This window comes from Hypanus sabinus, chromosome 14 (assembly GCF_030144855.1).
Source record: "Hypanus sabinus isolate sHypSab1 chromosome 14, sHypSab1.hap1, whole genome shotgun sequence".
In the NCBI taxonomy this organism is placed as follows: domain Eukaryota; kingdom Metazoa; phylum Chordata; class Chondrichthyes; order Myliobatiformes; family Dasyatidae; genus Hypanus; species Hypanus sabinus.
In genome coordinates, this window is record NC_082719.1 from 109010154 (window position 1) to 109035665 (window position 25512).

Here is a 25512-nt window from a genome sequence, read left to right on the forward strand (position 1 = left end):
GGAATTGGATTGTGGAGAGTTTGGAGAGAGACGGGATTGGTTTGTGGACAGTATGGAGACAGATGGGGTTGGTTTGTGGACAGTGTGGAGAGATGGGATTGGATTGTGGACAGTGTGGAGAGATGGGATTGGATTGTGGACAGTGTGGAGAGAGATGGAATTGGTTTGTGGACTGTGTGCATTGACATCGGATTGGTTTGTCAACAATGTGCAGACATGGAATTGGTTTGTGGACACTGTGGACAAATGGGATTGGTTTGTGGACAGTGTGCAGAGATGGAATTGGTTTGTGGACAGTGTGCTGAGATGGAATTGGTTTGTGGACTGTGTGCTGAGATGGAATTGGTTTGTGGACAGAGTGCAGAAACATGGGATTGGTTTGTGGACAGAGTGGAGAGATGTGATTGTGTTCTGGAAACAGCAGAGAGATGCGATTGGTTTGTGGACAGTGTGCAGACATGGAATTGGTTTGTGGACAGAGTGGAGAGAAGTGATTGGTTTGTGGACACAGCAGAGAGATGCGATTGGTTTGTGGACAGAGTGCAGAGATATCGGATTGGTTTGTCAACAGTGTGCAGACATGGAATTGGTTTGTGGACAGTGTGCAGAGATGGAATTGGTTTGTGGACAGTGTGCAGAAACATGGGATTGGTTTGTGGACAGGGTGGAGAGATGTGATTGTGTTGTGGAAACAGCAGAGAGATGCGATTGGTTAGTGGACAGTGTGGAGAGATTGAATTGGTTTGTGGACAGAGTGCAGAGACATCGGATTGGTTTGTCAACAGTGTGCAGACATGTAATTGGTTTCTGGACAGTGTGCAGAGATGGAATTGGTTTGTGGACAGTGTGCTGAGATGGAATTGGTTTGTGGACAGTGTGCTGAGATGGAATTGGTTTGTGGACAGAGTGCTGAACAGGGATTGGTTTCTGGACAGAGATGGGATTGGCTTGTGGACAGTGTGCAGAAACATGGGATTGGTTTGCGGACAGAGTGGAGAGATGGGATTGGTTTGTGGACAGTGTGGAGAGATTGAATTGGTTTGTGGACAGTGTGCAGAGAGATGGGATTGTTTTGTGGACCTTGTGCTGTGACATGGGATTCGTTTGTGGAAAGTGTGCAGAGATGGAATTGGTTTGTGGACTGTGTGTTGAGATGGAATTGGTTTGTGGACAGAGTGCAGACATGGAATTGGTTAGTGGACAGTGTGCAGAGATGGAATTGGTTTGTGGACAGTGTGCAGAGATGGAATTGGATTGTGGAGAGTTTGGAGAGAGCTGGGATTGGTTTGTGGACAGTGTGGAGACAGATGGGGTTGGTTTGTGGACAGTGTGGAGAGATGGGAATGGATTGTGGACAGTGTGGAGAGATGGGATTGGATTGTGGACAGTGTGGAGAGAGATGGAATTGGTTTGTGGACTGTGTGCATTGACATCGGATTGGTTTGTCAACAATGTGCAGACATGGAATTGGTTTGTGGACAGTGTGGTCAGATGGAATTGGTTTGTGGATAGAGTGCAGAGCTGGGATTGGTTTCTGGACAGAGTGCAGAGAGATGGGATTGGTTTGTGGACAGTGTGCAGAGATGGAATTGGGTGGTGGAGAGTTCGGAGAGAGATGGGATTGGTTTGTGGACAGTGTGGAGACAGATGGTGTTGGTTTGTGGACAGTGTGGAGAGATGGGATTGGATTGTGGAAAGAGTGCAGAGATGGAATTGGATTGTGGAGAGTTTGGAGAGAGATGGGATTGGTTTGTGGACAGTGTGGAGACAGATGGGGTTCGTTTGTGGACAGTGTGGAGAGATGGGATTGGATTGTGGACAGTGTGGAGAGATGGCATTGGATTGTGGACAGTGTGCAGAGATGGAATTGGGTGGTGGAGAGTTTGGAGAGAGATGGGATTGGTTTGTGGACAGTGTGGAGACAGATGGGGTTGGTTTGTGGACAGTGTGGAGAGATGGGATTGGATTGTGGAAAGAGTGCAGAGATGGGATTGGTTTGTGGACAGTGTGCAGAAACATGGGATTGATTTGTGGACAGGGTGGAGAGATGTGATTGTGTTGTGGAAACAGCAGAGAGATGCGATTGGTTATTGGACAGTGTGGAGAGATTGAATTGGTTTGTGGACAGAGTGCAGAGACATCGGATTGGTTTGTCAACAATGTGCAGACATGTAATTGGTTTCTGGACAGTGTGGAGAGATGGGATTGGATTGTGGACAGTGTGCAGAGAGATGGGATTGTTTTGTGGACACTGTGCTGTGACATGGGATTGGTTTCTGGAAAGTGTGCAGAGATGGAATTGGTTTGTGGACAGTGTGCTGAGATGGAATTGGTTTGTGGACAGTGTGCTGAGATGGAATTGGTTTGTGGACAGAGTGCTGAACAGGGATTGGTTTCTGGACAGAGATGGGATTGGCTTGTGGACAGTGTGCAGAAACATGGGATTGGTTTGCGGACAGAGTGGAGAGATGGGATTGGTTTGTGGACAGTGTGGAGAGATTGAATTGGTTTGTGGACAGTGTGCAGAGAGATGGGATTGTTTTGTGGACACTGTGCTGTGACATGGGATTCGTTTGTGGAAAGTGTGCAGAGATGGAATTGGTTTGTGGACTGTGTGTTGAGATGGAATTGGTTTGTGGACAGAGTGCAGACGTGGAATTGGTTTGTGGACAGTGTGCAGAGATGGAATTGGTTTGTGGACAGTGTGCAGAGATGGAATTGGATTGTGGAGAGTTTGGAGAGAGCTGGGATTGGTTTGTGGACAGTGTGGAGACAGATGGGGTTGGTTTGTGGACAGTGTGGAGAGATGGGAATGGATTGTGGACAGTGTGGAGAGATGGGATTGGATTGTGGACAGTGTGGAGAGAGATGGAATTGGTTTGTGGACTGTGTGCATTGACATCGGATTGGTTTGTCAACAATGTGCAGACATGGAATTGGTTTGTGGACAGTGTGGTCAGATGGAATTGGTTTGTGGATAGAGTGCAGAGCTGGGATTGGTTTCTGGACAGAGTGCAGAGAGATGGGATTGGTTTGTGGACAGTGTGCAGAGATGGAATTGGGTGGTGGAGAGTTCGGAGAGAGATGGGATTGGTTTGTGGACAGTGTGGAGACAGATGGTGTTGGTTTGTGGACAGTGTGGAGAGATGGGATTGGATTGTGGAAAGAGTGCAGAGATGGGATTGGTTTGTGGACAGAGTGCATAGATGGGATTTGTTTGTGAACAGTGTGCAGAGAGATGGAATTGGTTTGTGGACAGTGTGCAGAGACATGGGATTGGTTTGTCAACAGTGTGCAGACATGGAATTGGTTTGTGGACAGTGTGGAGAGATGGGATTGGATTGTGGACAGTTTGCAGAGAGATGGGATTGTTTTGTGGACACTGTGCTGTGACATGGGATTGGTTTGTCAACAGTGTGCAGACATGTAATTGGTTTCTGGACAGTGTGCAGAGATGGAATTGGTTTGTGGACAGTGTGCAGAGATGGAATTGGACTGTGGAGAGTTTGGAGACATGGGATTGGTTTGTCAACAGTGTGCAGACATGGAATTGGTTTGTGGACACTGTGGACAAATGGGATTGGTTTGTGGACAGTGTGCAGAGATGGAATTGGTTTGTGGACAGTGTGGTCAGATGGAATTGGTTTGTGGATAGAGTGCAGAGCTGGGATTGGTTTCTGGACAGAGTGCAGAGAGATGGGATTGGTTTGTGGACACTGTACAGAAACATGGGATTGGTTTGTGGACAGTGTGGAGAGATGGGATTGGTTTGTGGAAAGTGTGCAGAGATGGAATTGGTTTGTGGACTGTGTGTTGAGATGGAATTGGTTTGTGGACAGAGTGCAGACATGGAATTGGTTAGTGTACAGTGTGCAGAGATGGAATTGGTTTGTGGACAGTGTGCAGAGATGGAATTGGATTGTGGAGAGTTTGGAGAGAGATGGGATTGGTTTGTGGACAGTGTGGAGACAGATGGGGTTCGTTTGTGGACAGTGTGGAGAGATGGGATTGGATTGTGGACAGTGTGGAGAGATGGCATTGGATTGTGGACAGTGTGCAGAGATGGAATTGGGTGGTGGAGAGTTTGGAGAGAGATGGGATTGGTTTGTGGACAGTGTGGAGACAGATGGGGTTGGTTTGTGGACAGTGTGGAGAGATGGGATTGGATTGTGGAAAGAGTGCAGAGATGGGATTGGTTTGTGGACAGTGTGCAGAAACATGGGATTGATTTGTGGACAGGGTGGAGAGATGTGATTGTGTTGTGGAAACAGCAGAGAGATGCGATTGGTTATTGGACAGTGTGGAGAGATTGAATTGGTTTGTGGACAGAGTGCAGAGACATCGGATTGGTTTGTCAACAATGTGCAGACATGTAATTGGTTTCTGGACAGTGTGGAGAGATGGGATTGGATTGTGGACAGTGTGCAGAGAGATGGGATTGTTTTGTGGACACTGTGCTGTGACATGGGATTGGTTTCTGGAAAGTGTGCAGAGATGGAATTGGTTTGTGGACAGTGTGCTGAGATGGAATTGGTTTGTGGACAGTGTGCTGAGATGGAATTGGTTTGTGGACAGAGTGCTGAACAGGGATTGGTTTCTGGACAGAGATGGGATTGGCTTGTGGACAGTGTGCAGAAACATGGGATTGGTTTGCGGACAGAGTGGAGAGATGGGATTGGTTTGTGGACAGTGTGGAGAGATTGAATTGGTTTGTGGACAGTGTGCAGAGAGATGGGATTGTTTTGTGGACACTGTGCTGTGACATGGGATTCGTTTGTGGAAAGTGTGCAGAGATGGAATTGGTTTGTGGACTGTGTGTTGAGATGGAATTGGTTTGTGGACAGAGTGCAGACGTGGAATTGGTTTGTGGACAGTGTGCAGAGATGGAATTGGTTTGTGGACAGTGTGCAGAGATGGAATTGGATTGTGGAGAGTTTGGAGAGAGACGGGATTGGTTTGTGGACAGTATGGAGACAGATGGGGTTGGTTTGTGGACAGTGTGGAGAGATGGGATTGGATTGTGGACAGTGTGGAGAGATGGGATTGGATTGTGGACAGTGTGGAGAGAGATGGAATTGGTTTGTGGACTGTGTGCATTGACATCGGATTGGTTTGTCAACAATGTGCAGACATGGAATTGGTTTGTGGACACTGTGGACAAATGGGATTGGTTTGTGGACAGTGTGCAGAGATGGAATTGGTTTGTGGACAGTGTGCTGAGATGGAATTGGTTTGTGGACTGTGTGCTGAGATGGAATTGGTTTGTGGACAGAGTGCAGAAACATGGGATTGGTTTGTGGACAGAGTGGAGAGATGTGATTGTGTTCTGGAAACAGCAGAGAGATGCGATTGGTTTGTGGACAGTGTGCAGACATGGAATTGGTTTGTGGACAGAGTGGAGAGAAGTGATTGGTTTGTGGACACAGCAGAGAGATGCGATTGGTTTGTGGACAGAGTGCAGAGATATCGGATTGGTTTGTCAACAGTGTGCAGACATGGAATTGGTTTGTGGACAGTGTGCAGAGATGGAATTGGTTTGTGGACAGTGTGCAGAAACATGGGATTGGTTTGTGGACAGGGTGGAGAGATGTGATTGTGTTGTGGAAACAGCAGAGAGATGCGATTGGTTAGTGGACAGTGTGGAGAGATTGAATTGGTTTGTGGACAGAGTGCAGAGACATCGGATTGGTTTGTCAACAGTGTGCAGACATGTAATTGGTTTCTGGACAGTGTGCAGAGATGGAATTGGTTTGTGGACAGTGTGCTGAGATGGAATTGGTTTGTGGACAGTGTGCTGAGATGGAATTGGTTTGTGGACAGAGTGCTGAACAGGGATTGGTTTCTGGACAGAGATGGGATTGGCTTGTGGACAGTGTGCAGAAACATGGGATTGGTTTGCGGACAGAGTGGAGAGATGGGATTGGTTTGTGGACAGTGTGGAGAGATTGAATTGGTTTGTGGACAGTGTGCAGAGAGATGGGATTGTTTTGTGGACCTTGTGCTGTGACATGGGATTCGTTTGTGGAAAGTGTGCAGAGATGGAATTGGTTTGTGGACTGTGTGTTGAGATGGAATTGGTTTGTGGACAGAGTGCAGACATGGAATTGGTTAGTGGACAGTGTGCAGAGATGGAATTGGTTTGTGGACAGTGTGCAGAGATGGAATTGGATTGTGGAGAGTTTGGAGAGAGCTGGGATTGGTTTGTGGACAGTGTGGAGACAGATGGGGTTGGTTTGTGGACAGTGTGGAGAGATGGGAATGGATTGTGGACAGTGTGGAGAGATGGGATTGGATTGTGGACAGTGTGGAGAGAGATGGAATTGGTTTGTGGACTGTGTGCATTGACATCGGATTGGTTTGTCAACAATGTGCAGACATGGAATTGGTTTGTGGACAGTGTGGTCAGATGGAATTGGTTTGTGGATAGAGTGCAGAGCTGGGATTGGTTTCTGGACAGAGTGCAGAGAGATGGGATTGGTTTGTGGACAGTGTGCAGAGATGGAATTGGGTGGTGGAGAGTTCGGAGAGAGATGGGATTGGTTTGTGGACAGTGTGGAGACAGATGGTGTTGGTTTGTGGACAGTGTGGAGAGATGGGATTGGATTGTGGAAAGAGTGCAGAGATGGAATTGGATTGTGGAGAGTTTGGAGAGAGATGGGATTGGTTTGTGGACAGTGTGGAGACAGATGGGGTTCGTTTGTGGACAGTGTGGAGAGATGGGATTGGATTGTGGACAGTGTGGAGAGATGGCATTGGATTGTGGACAGTGTGCAGAGATGGAATTGGGTGGTGGAGAGTTTGGAGAGAGATGGGATTGGTTTGTGGACAGTGTGGAGACAGATGGGGTTGGTTTGTGGACAGTGTGGAGAGATGGGATTGGATTGTGGAAAGAGTGCAGAGATGGGATTGGTTTGTGGACAGTGTGCAGAAACATGGGATTGATTTGTGGACAGGGTGGAGAGATGTGATTGTGTTGTGGAAACAGCAGAGAGATGCGATTGGTTATTGGACAGTGTGGAGAGATTGAATTGGTTTGTGGACAGAGTGCAGAGACATCGGATTGGTTTGTCAACAATGTGCAGACATGTAATTGGTTTGTGGACAGTGTGGAGAGATGGGATTGGATTGTGGACAGTGTGCAGAGAGATGGGATTGTTTTGTGGACACTGTGCTGTGACATGGGATTGGTTTCTGGAAAGTGTGCAGAGATGGAATTGGTTTGTGGACAGTGTGCTGAGATGGAATTGGTTTGTGGACAGTGTGCTGAGATGGAATTGGTTTGTGGACAGAGTGCTGAACAGGGATTGGTTTCTGGACAGAGATGGGATTGGCTTGTGGACAGTGTGCAGAAACATGGGATTGGTTTGCGGACAGAGTGGAGAGATGGGATTGGTTTGTGGACAGTGTGGAGAGATTGAATTGGTTTGTGGACAGTGTGCAGAGAGATGGGATTGTTTTGTGGACACTGTGCTGTGACATGGGATTCGTTTGTGGAAAGTGTGCAGAGATGGAATTGGTTTGTGGACTGTGTGTTGAGATGGAATTGGTTTGTGGACAGAGTGCAGACGTGGAATTGGTTTGTGGACAGTGTGCAGAGATGGAATTGGTTTGTGGACAGTGTGCAGAGATGGAATTGGATTGTGGAGAGTTTGGAGAGAGACGGGATTGGTTTGTGGACAGTATGGAGACAGATGGGGTTGGTTTGTGGACAGTGTGGAGAGATGGGATTGGATTGTGGACAGTGTGGAGAGATGGGATTGGATTGTGGACAGTGTGGAGAGAGATGGAATTGGTTTGTGGACTGTGTGCATTGACATCGGATTGGTTTGTCAACAATGTGCAGACATGGAATTGGTTTGTGGACACTGTGCTGAGATGGAATTGGTTTGTGGACTGTGTGCTGAGATGGAATTGGTTTGTGGACAGAGTGCAGAAACATGGGATTGGTTTGTGGACAGAGTGGAGAGATGTGATTGTGTTCTGGAAACAGCAGAGAGATGCGATTGGTTTGTGGACAGTGTGCAGACATGGAATTGGTTTGTGGACAGAGTGGAGAGAAGTGATTGGTTTGTGGACACAGCAGAGAGATGCGATTGGTTTGTGGACAGAGTGCAGAGATATCGGATTGGTTTGTCAACAGTGTGCAGACATGGAATTGGTTTGTGGACAGTGTGCAGAGATGGAATTGGTTTGTGGACAGTGTGCAGAAACATGGGATTGTTTTGTGGACACTGTGCTGTGACATGGGATTGGTTTCTGGAAAGTGTGCAGAGATGGAATTGGTTTGTGGACAGTGTGCTGAGATGGAATTGGTTTGTGGACAGTGTGCTGAGATGGAATTGGTTTGTGGACAGAGTGGAGAGATGGGATTGGATTGTGGACAGTTTGCAGAGAGATGGGATTGTTTTGTGGACACTGTGCTGTGACATGGGATTGGTTTGTCAACAGTGTGCAGACATGTAATTGGTTTCTGGACAGTGTGCAGAGATGGAATTGGTTTGTTGACAGTGTGCAGAGATGGAATTGGACTGTGGAGAGTTTGGAGACATGGGATTGGTTTGTCAACAGTGTGCAGACATGGAATTGGTTTGTGGACACTGTGGACAAATGGGATTGGTTTGTGGACAGTGTGCAGAGATGGAATTGGTTTGTGGACAGTGTGGTCAGATGGAATTGGTTTGTGGATAGAGTGCAGAGCTGGGATTGGTTTCTGGACAGAGTGCAGAGAGATGGGATTGGTTTGTGGACACTGTACAGAAACATGGGATTGGTTTGTGGACAGTGTGGAGAGATGGGATTGGTTTGTGGAAAGTGTGCAGAGATGGAATTGGTTTGTGGACTGTGTGTTGAGATGGAATTGGTTTGTGGACAGAGTGCAGACATGGAATTGGTTAGTGTACAGTGTGCAGAGATGGAATTGGTTTGTGGACAGTGTGCAGAGATGGAATTGGATTGTGGAGAGTTTGGAGAGAGATGGGATTGGTTTGTGGACAGTGTGGAGACAGATGGGGTTCGTTTGTGGACAGTGTGGAGAGATGGGATTGGATTGTGGACAGTGTGGAGAGATGGCATTGGATTGTGGACAGTGTGCAGAGATGGAATTGGGTGGTGGAGAGTTTGGAGAGAGATGGGATTGGTTTGTGGACAGTGTGGAGACAGATGGGGTTGGTTTGTGGACAGTGTGGAGAGATGGGATTGGATTGTGGAAAGAGTGCAGAGATGGGATTGGTTTGTGGACAGTGTGCAGAAACATGGGTTGATTTGTGGACAGGGTGGAGAGATGTGATTGTGTTGTGGAAACAGCAGAGAGATGCGATTGGTTATTGGACAGTGTGGAGAGATTGAATTGGTTTGTGGACAGAGTGCAGAGACATCGGATTGGTTTGTCAACAATGTGCAGACATGTAATTGGTTTCTGGACAGTGTGGAGAGATGGGATTGGATTGTGGACAGTGTGCAGAGAGATGGGATTGTTTTGTGGACACTGTGCTGTGACATGGGATTGGTTTCTGGAAAGTGTGCAGAGATGGAATTGGTTTGTGGACAGTGTGCTGAGATGGAATTGGTTTGTGGACAGTGTGCTGAGATGGAATTGGTTTGTGGACAGAGTGCTGAACAGGGATTGGTTTCTGGACAGAGATGGGATTGGCTTGTGGACAGTGTGCAGAAACATGGGATTGGTTTGCGGACAGAGTGGAGAGATGGGATTGGTTTGTGGACAGTGTGGAGAGATTGAATTGGTTTGTGGACAGTGTGCAGAGAGATGGGATTGTTTTGTGGACACTGTGCTGTGACATGGGATTCGTTTGTGGAAAGTGTGCAGAGATGGAATTGGTTTGTGGACTGTGTGTTGAGATGGAATTGGTTTGTGGACAGAGTGCAGACGTGGAATTGGTTTGTGGACAGTGTGCAGAGATGGAATTGGTTTGTGGACAGTGTGCAGAGATGGAATTGGATTGTGGAGAGTTTGGAGAGAGACGGGATTGGTTTGTGGACAGTATGGAGACAGATGGGGTTGGTTTGTGGACAGTGTGGAGAGATGGGATTGGATTGTGGACAGTGTGGAGAGATGGGATTGGATTGTGGACAGTGTGGAGAGAGATGGAATTGGTTTGTGGACTGTGTGCATTGACATCGGATTGGTTTGTCAACAATGTGCAGACATGGAATTGGTTTGTGGACACTGTGGACAAATGGGATTGGTTTGTGGACAGTGTGCAGAGATGGAATTGGTTTGTGGACAGTGTGCTGAGATGGAATTGGTTTGTGGACACTGTGGACAAATGGGATTGGTTTGTGGACAGTGTGCAGAGATGGAATTGGTTTGTGGACAGTGTGCTGAGATGGAATTGGTTTGTGGACTGTGTGCTGAGATGGAATTGGTTTGTGGACAGAGTGCAGAAACATGGGATTGGTTTGTGGACAGAGTGGAGAGATGTGATTGTGTTCTGGAAACAGCAGAGAGATGCGATTGGTTTGTGGACAGTGTGCAGACATGGAATTGGTTTGTGGACAGAGTGGAGAGAAGTGATTGGTTTGTGGACACAGCAGAGAGATGCGATTGGTTTGTGGACAGAGTGCAGAGATATCGGATTGGTTTGTCAACAGTGTGCAGACATGGAATTGGTTTGTGGACAGTGTGCAGAGATGGAATTGGTTTGTGGACAGTGTGCAGAAACATGGGATTGGTTTGTGGACAGGGTGGAGAGATGTGATTGTGTTGTGGAAACAGCAGAGAGATGCGATTGGTTAGTGGACAGTGTGGAGAGATTGAATTGGTTTGTGGACAGAGTGCAGAGACATCGGATTGGTTTGTCAACAGTGTGCAGACATGTAATTGGTTTCTGGACAGTGTGCAGAGATGGAATTGGTTTGTGGACAGTGTGCTGAGATGGAATTGGTTTGTGGACAGTGTGCTGAGATGGAATTGGTTTGTGGACAGAGTGCTGAACAGGGATTGGTTTCTGGACAGAGATGGGATTGGCTTGTGGACAGTGTGCAGAAACATGGGATTGGTTTGCGGACAGAGTGGAGAGATGGGATTGGTTTGTGGACAGTGTGGAGAGATTGAATTGGTTTGTGGACAGTGTGCAGAGAGATGGGATTGTTTTGTGGACCTTGTGCTGTGACATGGGATTCGTTTGTGGAAAGTGTGCAGAGATGGAATTGGTTTGTGGACTGTGTGTTGAGATGGAATTGGTTTGTGGACAGAGTGCAGACATGGAATTGGTTAGTGGACAGTGTGCAGAGATGGAATTGGTTTGTGGACAGTGTGCAGAGATGGAATTGGATTGTGGAGAGTTTGGAGAGAGCTGGGATTGGTTTGTGGACAGTGTGGAGACAGATGGGGTTGGTTTGTGGACAGTGTGGAGAGATGGGAATGGATTGTGGACAGTGTGGAGAGATGGGATTGGATTGTGGACAGTGTGGAGAGAGATGGAATTGGTTTGTGGACTGTGTGCATTGACATCGGATTGGTTTGTCAACAATGTGCAGACATGGAATTGGTTTGTGGACAGTGTGGTCAGATGGAATTGGTTTGTGGATAGAGTGCAGAGCTGGGATTGGTTTCTGGACAGAGTGCAGAGAGATGGGATTGGTTTGTGGACAGTGTGCAGAGATGGAATTGGGTGGTGGAGAGTTCGGAGAGAGATGGGATTGGTTTGTGGACAGTGTGGAGACAGATGGTGTTGGTTTGTGGACAGTGTGGAGAGATGGGATTGGATTGTGGAAAGAGTGCAGAGATGGGATTGGTTTGTGGACAGAGTGCATAGATGGGATTTGTTTGTGAACAGTGTGCAGAGAGATGGAATTGGTTTGTGGACAGTGTGCAGAGACATGGGATTGGTTTGTCAACAGTGTGCAGACATGGAATTGGTTTGTGGACAGTGTGGAGAGATGGGATTGGATTGTGGACAGTTTGCAGAGAGATGGGATTGTTTTGTGGACACTGTGCTGTGACATGGGATTGGTTTGTCAACAGTGTGCAGACATGTAATTGGTTTCTGGACAGTGTGCAGAGATGGAATTGGTTTGTGGACAGTGTGCAGAGATGGAATTGGACTGTGGAGAGTTTGGAGACATGGGATTGGTTTGTCAACAGTGTGCAGACATGGAATTGGTTTGTGGACACTGTGGACAAATGGGATTGGTTTGTGGACAGTGTGCAGAGATGGAATTGGTTTGTGGACAGTGTGGTCAGATGGAATTGGTTTGTGGATAGAGTGCAGAGCTGGGATTGGTTTCTGGACAGAGTGCAGAGAGATGGGATTGGTTTGTGGACACTGTACAGAAACATGGGATTGGTTTGTGGACAGTGTGGAGAGATGGGATTGGTTTGTGGAAAGTGTGCAGAGATGGAATTGGTTTGTGGACTGTGTGTTGAGATGGAATTGGTTTGTGGACAGAGTGCAGACATGGAATTGGTTAGTGTACAGTGTGCAGAGATGGAATTGGTTTGTGGACAGTGTGCAGAGATGGAATTGGATTGTGGAGAGTTTGGAGAGAGATGGGATTGGTTTGTGGACAGTGTGGAGACAGATGGGGTTCGTTTGTGGACAGTGTGGAGAGATGGGATTGGATTGTGGACAGTGTGGAGAGATGGCATTGGATTGTGGACAGTGTGCAGAGATGGAATTGGGTGGTGGAGAGTTTGGAGAGAGATGGGATTGGTTTGTGGACAGTGTGGAGACAGATGGGGTTGGTTTGTGGACAGTGTGGAGAGATGGGATTGGATTGTGGAAAGAGTGCAGAGATGGGATTGGTTTGTGGACAGTGTGCAGAAACATGGGATTGATTTGTGGACAGGGTGGAGAGATGTGATTGTGTTGTGGAAACAGCAGAGAGATGCGATTGGTTATTGGACAGTGTGGAGAGATTGAATTGGTTTGTGGACAGAGTGCAGAGACATCGGATTGGTTTGTCAACAATGTGCAGACATGTAATTGGTTTCTGGACAGTGTGGAGAGATGGGATTGGATTGTGGACAGTGTGCAGAGAGATGGGATTGTTTTGTGGACACTGTGCTGTGACATGGGATTGGTTTCTGGAAAGTGTGCAGAGATGGAATTGGTTTGTGGACAGTGTGCTGAGATGGAATTGGTTTGTGGACAGTGTGCTGAGATGGAATTGGTTTGTGGACAGAGTGCTGAACAGGGATTGGTTTCTGGACAGAGATGGGATTGGCTTGTGGACAGTGTGCAGAAACATGGGATTGGTTTGCGGACAGAGTGGAGAGATGGGATTGGTTTGTGGACAGTGTGGAGAGATTGAATTGGTTTGTGGACAGTGTGCAGAGAGATGGGATTGTTTTGTGGACACTGTGCTGTGACATGGGATTCGTTTGTGGAAAGTGTGCAGAGATGGAATTGGTTTGTGGACTGTGTGTTGAGATGGAATTGGTTTGTGGACAGAGTGCAGACGTGGAATTGGTTTGTGGACAGTGTGCAGAGATGGAATTGGTTTGTGGACAGTGTGCAGAGATGGAATTGGATTGTGGAGAGTTTGGAGAGAGACGGGATTGGTTTGTGGACAGTATGGAGACAGATGGGGTTGGTTTGTGGACAGTGTGGAGAGATGGGATTGGATTGTGGACAGTGTGGAGAGATGGGATTGGATTGTGGACAGTGTGGAGAGAGATGGAATTGGTTTGTGGACTGTGTGCATTGACATCGGATTGGTTTGTCAACAATGTGCAGACATGGAATTGGTTTGTGGACACTGTGGACAAATGGGATTGGTTTGTGGACAGTGTGCAGAGATGGAATTGGTTTGTGGACAGTGTGCTGAGATGGAATTGGTTTGTGGACTGTGTGCTGAGATGGAATTGGTTTGTGGACAGAGTGCAGAAACATGGGATTGGTTTGTGGACAGAGTGGAGAGATGTGATTGTGTTCTGGAAACAGCAGAGAGATGCGATTGGTTTGTGGACAGTGTGCAGACATGGAATTGGTTTGTGGACAGAGTGGAGAGAAGTGATTGGTTTGTGGACACAGCAGAGAGATGCGATTGGTTTGTGGACAGAGTGCAGAGATATCGGATTGGTTTGTCAACAGTGTGCAGACATGGAATTGGTTTGTGGACAGTGTGCAGAGATGGAATTGGTTTGTGGACAGTGTGCAGAAACATGGGATTGGTTTGTGGACAGGGTGGAGAGATGTGATTGTGTTGTGGAAACAGCAGAGAGATGCGATTGGTTAGTGGACAGTGTGGAGAGATTGAATTGGTTTGTGGACAGAGTGCAGAGACATCGGATTGGTTTGTCAACAGTGTGCAGACATGTAATTGGTTTCTGGACAGTGTGCAGAGATGGAATTGGTTTGTGGACAGTGTGCTGAGATGGAATTGGTTTGTGGACAGTGTGCTGAGATGGAATTGGTTTGTGGACAGAGTGCTGAACAGGGATTGGTTTCTGGACAGAGATGGGATTGGCTTGTGGACAGTGTGCAGAAACATGGGATTGGTTTGCGGACAGAGTGGAGAGATGGGATTGGTTTGTGGACAGTGTGGAGAGATTGAATTGGTTTGTGGACAGTGTGCAGAGAGATGGGATTGTTTTGTGGACCTTGTGCTGTGACATGGGATTCGTTTGTGGAAAGTGTGCAGAGATGGAATTGGTTTGTGGACTGTGTGTTGAGATGGAATTGGTTTGTGGACAGAGTGCAGACATGGAATTGGTTAGTGGACAGTGTGCAGAGATGGAATTGGTTTGTGGACAGTGTGCAGAGATGGAATTGGATTGTGGAGAGTTTGGAGAGAGCTGGGATTGGTTTGTGGACAGTGTGGAGACAGATGGGGTTGGTTTGTGGACAGTGTGGAGAGATGGGAATGGATTGTGGACAGTGTGGAGAGATGGGATTGGATTGTGGACAGTGTGGAGAGAGATGGAATTGGTTTGTGGACTGTGTGCATTGACATCGGATTGGTTTGTCAACAATGTGCAGACATGGAATTGGTTTGTGGACAGTGTGGTCAGATGGAATTGGTTTGTGGATAGAGTGCAGAGCTGGGATTGGTTTCTGGACAGAGTGCAGAGAGATGGGATTGGTTTGTGGACAGTGTGCAGAGATGGAATTGGGTGGTGGAGAGTTCGGAGAGAGATGGGATTGGTTTGTGGACAGTGTGGAGACAGATGGTGTTGGTTTGTGGACAGTGTGGAGAGATGGGATTGGATTGTGGAAAGAGTGCAGAGATGGAATTGGATTGTGGAGAGTTTGGAGAGAGATGGGATTGGTTTGTGGACAGTGTGGAGACAGATGGGGTTCGTTTGTGGACAGTGTGGAGAGATGGGATTGGATTGTGGACAGTGTGGAGAGATGGCATTGGATTGTGGACAGTGTGCAGAGATGGAATTGGGTGGTGGAGAGTTTGGAGAGAGATGGGATTGGTTTGTGGACAGTGTGGAGACAGATGGGGTTGGTTTGTGGACAGTGTGGAGAGATGGGATTGGATTGTGGAAAGAGTGCAGAGATGGGATTGGTTTGTGGACAGTGTGCAGAAACATGGGATTGATTTGTGGACAGGGTGGAGAGATGTGATTGTGTTGTGGAAACAGCAGAGAGATGCGATTGGTTATTGGACAGTGTGGAGAGATTGAATTGGTTTGTGGACAGAGTGCAGAGACATCGGATTGGTTTGTCAACAATGTGCAGACATGTAATTGGTTTCTGGACAGTGTGGAGAGATGGGATTGGATTGTGGACAGTGTGCAGAGAGATGGGATTGTTTTGTGGACACTGTGCTGTGACATGGGATTGGTTTCTGGAAAGTGTGCAGAGATGGAATTGGTTTGTGGACAGTGTGCTGAGATGGAATTGGTTTGTGGACAGTGTGCTGAGATGGAATTGGTTTGTGGACAGAGTGCTGAACAGGGATTGGTTTCTGGACAGAGATGGGATTGGCTTGTGGACAGTGTGCAGAAACATGGGATTGGTTTGCGGACAGAGTGGAGAGATGGGATTGGTTTGTGGACAGTGTGGAGAGATTGAATTGGTTTGTGGACAGTGTGCAGAGAGATGGGATTGTTTTGTGGACACTGTGCTGTGACATGGGATTCGTTTGTGGAAAGTGTGCAGAGATGGAATTGGTTTGTGGACTGTGTGTTGAGATGGAATTGGTTTGTGGACAGAGTGCAGACGTGGAATTGGTTTGTGGACAGTGTGCAGAGATGGAATTGGTTTGTGGACAGTGTGCAGAGATGGAATTGGATTGTGGAGAGTTTGGAGAGAGACGGGATTGGTTTGTGGACAGTATGGAGACAGATGGGGTTGGTTTGTGGACAGTGTGGAGAGATGGGATTGGATTGTGGACAGTGTGGAGAGATGGGATTGGATTGTGGACAGTGTGGAGAGAGATGGAATTGGTTTGTGGACTGTGTGCATTGACATCGGATTGGTTTGTCAACAATGTGCAGACATGGAATTGGTTTGTGGACACTGTGCTGAGATGGAATTGGTTTGTGGACTGTGTGCTGAGATGGAATTGGTTTGTGGACAGAGTGCAGAAACATGGGATTGGTTTGTGGACAGAGTGGAGAGATGTGATTGTGTTCTGGAAACAGCAGAGAGATGCGATTGGTTTGTGGACAGTGTGCAGACATGGAATTGGTTTGTGGACAGAGTGGAGAGAAGTGATTGGTTTGTGGACACAGCAGAGAGATGCGATTGGTTTGTGGACAGAGTGCAGAGATATCGGATTGGTTTGTCAACAGTGTGCAGACATGGAATTGGTTTGTGGACAGTGTGCAGAGATGGAATTGGTTTGTGGACAGTGTGCAGAAACATGGGATTGTTTTGTGGACACTGTGCTGTGACATGGGATTGGTTTCTGGAAAGTGTGCAGAGATGGAATTGGTTTGTGGACAGTGTGCTGAGATGGAATTGGTTTGTGGACAGTGTGCTGAGATGGAATTGGTTTGTGGACAGAGTGGAGAGATGGGATTGGATTGTGGACAGTTTGCAGAGAGATGGGATTGTTTTGTGGACACTGTGCTGTGACATGGGATTGGTTTGTCAACAGTGTGCAGACATGTAATTGGTTTCTGGACAGTGTGCAGAGATGGAATTGGTTTGTTGACAGTGTGCAGAGATGGAATTGGACTGTGGAGAGTTTGGAGACATGGGATTGGTTTGTCAACAGTGTGCAGACATGGAATTGGTTTGTGGACACTGTGGACAAATGGGATTGGTTTGTGGACAGTGTGCAGAGATGGAATTGGTTTGTGGACAGTGTGGTCAGATGGAATTGGTTTGTGGATAGAGTGCAGAGCTGGGATTGGTTTCTGGACAGAGTGCAGAGAGATGGGATTGGTTTGTGGACACTGTACAGAAACATGGGATTGGTTTGTGGACAGTGTGGAGAGATGGGATTGGTTTGTGGAAAGTGTGCAGAGATGGAATTGGTTTGTGGACTGTGTGTTGAGATGGAATTGGTTTGTGGACAGAGTGCAGACATGGAATTGGTTAGTGTACAGTGTGCAGAGATGGAATTGGTTTGTGGACAGTGTGCAGAGATGGAATTGGATTGTGGAGAGTTTGGAGAGAGATGGGATTGGTTTGTGGACAGTGTGGAGACAGATGGGGTTCGTTTGTGGACAGTGTGGAGAGATGGGATTGGATTGTGGACAGTGTGGAGAGATGGCATTGGATTGTGGACAGTGTGCAGAGATGGAATTGGGTGGTGGAGAGTTTGGAGAGAGATGGGATTGGTTTGTGGACAGTGTGGAGACAGATGGGGTTGGTTTGTGGACAGTGTGGAGAGATGGGATTGGATTGTGGAAAGAGTGCAGAGATGGGATTGGTTTGTGGACAGTGTGCAGAAACATGGGTTGATTTGTGGACAGGGTGGAGAGATGTGATTGTGTTGTGGAAACAGCAGAGAGATGCGATTGGTTATTGGACAGTGTGGAGAGATTGAATTGGTTTGTGGACAGAGTGCAGAGACATCGGATTGGTTTGTCAACAATGTGCAGACATGTAATTGGTTTCTGGACAGTGTGGAGAGATGGGATTGGATTGTGGACAGTGTGCAGAGAGATGGGATTGTTTTGTGGACACTGTGCTGTGACATGGGATTGGTTTCTGGAAAGTGTGCAGAGATGGAATTGGTTTGTGGACAGTGTGCTGAGATGGAATTGGTTTGTGGACAGTGTGCTGAGATGGAATTGGTTTGTGGACAGAGTGCTGAACAGGGATTGGTTTCTGGACAGAGATGGGATTGGCTTGTGGACAGTGTGCAGAAACATGGGATTGGTTTGCGGACAGAGTGGAGAGATGGGATTGGTTTGTGGACAGTGTGGAGAGATTGAATTGGTTTGTGGACAGTGTGCAGAGAGATGGGATTGTTTTGTGGACACTGTGCTGTGACATGGGATTCGTTTGTGGAAAGTGTGCAGAGATGGAATTGGTTTGTGGACTGTGTGTTGAGATGGAATTGGTTTGTGGACAGAGTGCAGACGTGGAATTGGTTTGTGGACAGTGTGCAGAGATGGAATTGGTTTGTGGACAGTGTGCAGAGATGGAATTGGATTGTGGAGAGTTTGGAGAGAGACGGGATTGGTTTGTGGACAGTATGGAGACAGATGGGGTTGGTTTGTGGACAGTGTGGAGAGATGGGATTGGATTGTGGACAGTGTGGAGAGATGGGATTGGATTGTGGACAGTGTGGAGAGAGATGGAATTGGTTTGTGGACTGTGTGCATTGACATCGGATTGGTTTGTCAACAATGTGCAGACATGGAATTGGTTTGTGGACACTGTGGACAAATGGGATTGGTTTGTGGACAGTGTGCAGAGATGGAATTGGTTTGTGGACAGTGTGCTGAGATGGAATTGGTTTGTGGACACTGTGGACAAATGGGATTGGTTTGTGGACAGTGTGCAGAGATGGAATTGGTTTGTGGACAGTGTGCTGAGATGGAATTGGTTTGTGGACTGTGTGCTGAGATGGAATTGGTTTGTGGACAGAGTGCAGAAACATGGGATTGGTTTGTGGACAGAGTGGAGAGATGTGATTGTGTTCTGGAAACAGCAGAGAGATGCGATTGGTTTGTGGACAGTGTGCAGACATGGAATTGGTTTGTGGACAGAGTGGAGAGAAGTGATTGGTTTGTGGACACAGCAGAGAGATGCGATTGGTTTGTGGACAGAGTGCAGAGATATCGGATTGGTTTGTCAACAGTGTGCAGACATGGAATTGGTTTGTGGACAGTGTGCAGAGATGGAATTGGTTTGTGGACAGTGTGCAGAAACATGGGATTGGTTTGTGGACAGGGTGGAGAGATGTGATTGTGTTGTGGAAACAGCAGAGAGATGCGATTGGTTAGTGGACAGTGTGGAGAGATTGAATTGGTTTGTGGACAGAGTGCAGAGACATCGGATTGGTTTGTCAACAGTGTGCAGACATGTAATTGGTTTCTGGACAGTGTGCAGAGATGGAATTGGTTTGTGGACAGTGTGCTGAGATGGAATTGGTTTGTGGACAGTGTGCTGAGATGGAATTGGTTTGTGGACAGAGTGCTGAACAGGGATTGGTTTCTGGACAGAGATGGGATTGGCTTGTGGACAGTGTGCAGAAACATGGGATTGGTTTGCGGACAGAGTGGAGAGATGGGATTGGTTTGTGGACAGTGTGGAGAGATTGAATTGGTTTGTGGACAGTGTGCAGAGAGATGGGATTGTTTTGTGGACCTTGTGCTGTGACATGGGATTCGTTTGTGGAAAGTGTGCAGAGATGGAATTGGTTTGTGGACTGTGTGTTGAGATGGAATTGGTTTGTGGACAGAGTGCAGACATGGAATTGGTTAGTGGACAGTGTGCAGAGATGGAATTGGTTTGTGGACAGTGTGCAGAGATGGAATTGGATTGTGGAGAGTTTGGAGAGAGCTGGGATTGGTTTGTGGACAGTGTGGAGACAGATGGGGTTGGTTTGTGGACAGTGTGGAGAGATGGGAATGGATTGTGGACAGTGTGGAGAGATGGGATTGGATTGTGGACAGTGTGGAGAGAGATGGAATTGGTTTGTGGACTGTGTGCATTGACATCGGATTGGTTTGTCAACAATGTGCAGACATGGAATTGGTTTGTGGACAGTGTGGTCAGATGGAATTGGTTTGTGGATAGAGTGCAGAGCTGGGATTGGTTTCTGGACAGAGTGCAGAGAGATGGGATTGGTTTGTGGACAGTGTGCAGAGATGGAATTGGGTGGTGGAGAGTTCGGAGAGAGATGGGATTGGTTTGTGGACAGTGTGGAGACAGATGGTGTTGGTTTGTGGACAGTGTGGAGAGATGGGATTGGATTGTGGAAAGAGTGCAGAGATGGAATTGGATTGTGGAGAGTTTGGAGAGAGATGGGATTGGTTTGTGGACAGTGTGGAGACAGATGGGGTTCGTTTGTGGACAGTGTGGAGAGATGGGATTGGATTGTGGACAGTGTGGAGAGATGGCATTGGATTGTGGACAGTGTGCAGAGATGGAATTGGGTGGTGGAGAGTTTGGAGAGAGATGGGATTGGTTTGTGGACAGTGTGGAGACAGATGGGGTTGGTTTGTGGACAGTGTGGAGAGATGGGATTGGATTGTGGAAAGAGTGCAGAGATGGGATTGGTTTGTGGACAGTGTGCAGAAACATGGGATTGATTTGTGGACAGGGTGGAGAGATGTGATTGTGTTGTGGAAACAGCAGAGAGATGCGATTGGTTATTGGACAGTGTGGAGAGATTGAATTGGTTTGTGGACAGAGTGCAGAGACATCGGATTGGTTTGTCAACAATGTGCAGACATGTAATTGGTTTCTGGACAGTGTGGAGAGATGGGATTGGATTGTGGACAGTGTGCAGAGAGATGGGATTGTTTTGTGGACACTGTGCTGTGACATGGGATTGGTTTCTGGAAAGTGTGCAGAGATGGAATTGGTTTGTGGACAGTGTGCTGAGATGGAATTGGTTTGTGGACAGTGTGCTGAGATGGAATTGGTTTGTGGACAGAGTGCTGAACAGGGATTGGTTTCTGGACAGAGATGGGATTGGCTTGTGGACAGTGTGCAGAAACATGGGATTGGTTTGCGGACAGAGTGGAGAGATGGGATTGGTTTGTGGACAGTGTGGAGAGATTGAATTGGTTTGTGGACAGTGTGCAGAGAGATGGGATTGTTTTGTGGACACTGTGCTGTGACATGGGATTCGTTTGTGGAAAGTGTGCAGAGATGGAATTGGTTTGTGGACTGTGTGTTGAGATGGAATTGGTTTGTGGACAGAGTGCAGACGTGGAATTGGTTTGTGGACAGTGTGCAGAGATGGAATTGGTTTGTGGACAGTGTGCAGAGATGGAATTGGATTGTGGAGAGTTTGGAGAGAGACGGGATTGGTTTGTGGACAGTATGGAGACAGATGGGGTTGGTTTGTGGACAGTGTGGAGAGATGGGATTGGATTGTGGACAGTGTGGAGAGATGGGATTGGATTGTGGACAGTGTGGAGAGAGATGGAATTGGTTTGTGGACTGTGTGCATTGACATCGGATTGGTTTGTCAACAATGTGCAGACATGGAATTGGTTTGTGGACACTGTGCTGAGATGGAATTGGTTTGTGGACTGTGTGCTGAGATGGAATTGGTTTGTGGACAGAGTGCAGAAACATGGGATTGGTTTGTGGACAGAGTGGAGAGATGTGATTGTGTTCTGGAAACAGCAGAGAGATGCGATTGGTTTGTGGACAGTGTGCAGACATGGAATTGGTTTGTGGACAGAGTGGAGAGAAGTGATTGGTTTGTGGACACAGCAGAGAGATGCGATTGGTTTGTGGACAGAGTGCAGAGATATCGGATTGGTTTGTCAACAGTGTGCAGACATGGAATTGGTTTGTGGACAGTGTGCAGAGATGGAATTGGTTTGTGGACAGTGTGCAGAAACATGGGATTGTTTTGTGGACACTGTGCTGTGACATGGGATTGGTTTCTGGAAAGTGTGCAGAGATGGAATTGGTTTGTGGACAGTGTGCTGAGATGGAATTGGTTTGTGGACAGTGTGCTGAGATGGAATTGGTTTGTGGACAGAGTGCTGAACAGGGATTGGTTTCTGGACAGAGATGGGATTGGCTTGTGGACAGTGTGCAGAAACATGGGATTGGTTTGCGGACAGAGTGGAGAGATGGGATTGGTTTGTGGACAGTGTGGAGAGATTGAATTGGTTTGTGGACAGTGTGCAGAGAGATGGGATTGTTTTGTGGACACTGTGCTGTGACATGGGATTCGTTTGTGGAAAGTGTGCAGAGATGGAATTGGTTTGTGGACTGTGTGTTGAGATGGAATTGGTTTGTGGACAGAGTGCAGACGTGGAATTGGTTTGTGGACAGTGTGCAGAGATGGAATTGGTTTGTGGACAGTGTGCAGAGATGGAATTGGATTGTGGAGAGTTTGGAGAGAGACGGGATTGGTTTGTGGACAGTATGGAGACAGATGGGGTTGGTTTGTGGACAGTGTGGAGAGATGGGATTGGATTGTGGACAGTGTGGAGAGATGGGATTGGATTGTGGACAGTGTGGAGAGAGATGGAATTGGTTTGTGGACTGTGTGCATTGACATCGGATTGGTTTGTCAACAATGTGCAGACATGGAATTGGTTTGTGGACACTGTGGACAAATGGGATTGGTTTGTGGACAGTGTGCAGAGATGGAATTGGTTTGTGGACAGTGTGCTGAGATGGAATTGGTTTGTGGACTGTGTGCTGAGATGGAATTGGTTTGTGGACAGAGTGCAGAAACATGGGATTGGTTTGTGGACAGAGTGGAGAGATGTGATTGTGTTCTGGAAACAGCAGAGAGATGCGATTGGTTTGTGGACAGTGTGCAGACATGGAATTGGTTTGTGGACAGAGTGGAGAGAAGTGATTGGTTTGTGGACACAGCAGAGAGATGCGATTGGTTTGTGGACAGAGTGCAGAGATATCGGATTGGTTTGTCAACAGTGTGCAGACATGGAATTGGTTTGTGGACAGTGTGCAGAGATGGAATTGGTTTGTGGACAGTGTGCAGAAACATGGGATTGGTTTGTGGACAGGGTGGAGAGATGTGATTGTGTTGTGGAAACAGCAGAGAGATGCGATTGGTTAGTGGACAGTGTGGAGAGATTGAATTGGTTTGTGGACAGAGTGCAGAGACATCGGATTGGTTTGTCAACAGTGTGCAGACATGTAATTGGTTTCTGGACAGTGTGCAGAGATGGAATTGGTTTGTGGACAGTGTGCTGAGATGGAATTGGTTTGTGGACAGTGTGCTGAGATGGAATTGGTTTGTGGACAGAGTGCTGAACAGGGATTGGTTTCTGGACAGAGATGGGATTGGCTTGTGGACAGTGTGCAGAAACATGGGATTGGTTTGCGGACAGAGTGGAGAGATGGGATTGGTTTGTGGACAGTGTGGAGAGATTGAATTGGTTTGTGGACAGTGTGCAGAGAGATGGGATTGTTTTGTGGACCTTGTGCTGTGACATGGGATTCGTTTGTGGAAAGTGTGCAGAGATGGAATTGGTTTGTGGACTGTGTGTTGAGATGGAATTGGTTTGTGGACAGAGTGCAGACATGGAATTGGTTAGTGGACAGTGTGCAGAGATGGAATTGGTTTGTGGACAGTGTGCAGAGATGGAATTGGATTGTGGAGAGTTTGGAGAGAGCTGGGATTGGTTTGTGGACAGTGTGGAGACAGATGGGGTTGGTTTGTGGACAGTGTGGAGAGATGGGAATGGATTGTGGACAGTGTGGAGAGATGGGATTGGATTGTGGACAGTGTGGAGAGAGATGGAATTGGTTTGTGGACTGTGTGCATTGACATCGGATTGGTTTGTCAACAATGTGCAGACATGGAATTGGTTTGTGGACAGTGTGGTCAGATGGAATTGGTTTGTGGATAGAGTGCAGAGCTGGGATTGGTTTCTGGACAGAGTGCAGAGAGATGGGATTGGTTTGTGGACAGTGTGCAGAGATGGAATTGGGTGGTGGAGAGTTCGGAGAGAGATGGGATTGGTTTGTGGACAGTGTGGAGACAGATGGTGTTGGTTTGTGGACAGTGTGGAGAGATGGGATTGGATTGTGGAAAGAGTGCAGAGATGGGATTGGTTTGTGGACAGAGTGCATAGATGGGATTTGTTTGTGAACAGTGTGCAGAGAGATGGAATTGGTTTGTGGACAGTGTGCAGCGACATGGGATTGGTTTGTCAACAGTGTGCAGACATGGAATTGGTTTGTGGACAGTGTGGAGAGATGGGATTGGATTGTGGACAGTTTGCAGAGAGATGGGATTGTTTTGTGGACACTGTGCTGTGACATGGGATTGGTTTGTCAACAGTGTGCAGACATGTAATTGGTTTCTGGACAGTGTGCAGAGATGGAATTGGTTTGTGGACAGTGTGCAGAGATGGAATTGGACTGTGGAGAGTTTGGAGACATGGGATTGGTTTGTCAACAGTGTGCAGACATGGAATTGGTTTGTGGACACTGTGGACAAATGGGATTGGTTTGTGGACAGTGTGCAGAGATGGAATTGGTTTGTGGACAGTGTGGTCAGATGGAATTGGTTTGTGGATAGAGTGCAGAGCTGGGATTGGTTTCTGGACAGAGTGCAGAGAGATGGGATTGGTTTGTGGACACTGTACAGAAACATGGGATTGGTTTGTGGACAGTGTGGAGAGATGGGATTGGTTTGTGGAAAGTGTGCAGAGATGGAATTGGTTTGTGGACTGTGTGTTGAGATGGAATTGGTTTGTGGACAGAGTGCAGACATGGAATTGGTTAGTGTACAGTGTGCAGAGATGGAATTGGTTTGTGGACAGTGTGCAGAGATGGAATTGGATTGTGGAGAGTTTGGAGAGAGATGGGATTGGTTTGTGGACAGTGTGGAGACAGATGGGGTTCGTTTGTGGACAGTGTGGAGAGATGGGATTGGATTGTGGACAGTGTGGAGAGATGGCATTGGATTGTGGACAGTGTGCAGAGATGGAATTGGGTGGTGGAGAGTTTGGAGAGAGATGGGATTGGTTTGTGGACAGTGTGGAGACAGATGGGGTTGGTTTGTGGACAGTGTGGAGAGATGGGATTGGATTGTGGAAAGAGTGCAGAGATGGGATTGGTTTGTGGACAGTGTGCAGAAACATGGGATTGGTTAGTGGACAGTGTGGAGAGATTGAATTGGTTTGTGGACAGAGTGCAGAGACATCGGATTGGTTTGTCAACAATGTGCAGACATGTAATTGGTTTCTGGACAGTGTGGAGAGATGGGATTGGATTGTGGACAGTGTGCAGAGAGATGGGATTGTTTTGTGGACACTGTGCTGTGACATGGGATTGGTTTCTGGAAAGTGTGCAGAGATGGAATTGGTTTGTGGACAGTGTGCTGAGATGGAATTGGTTTGTGGACAGAGTGCTGAACAGGGATTGGTTTCTGGACAGAGATGGGATTGGCTTGTGGACAGTGTGCAGAAACATGGGATTGGTTTGCGGACAGAGTGGAGAGATGGGATTGGTTTGTGGA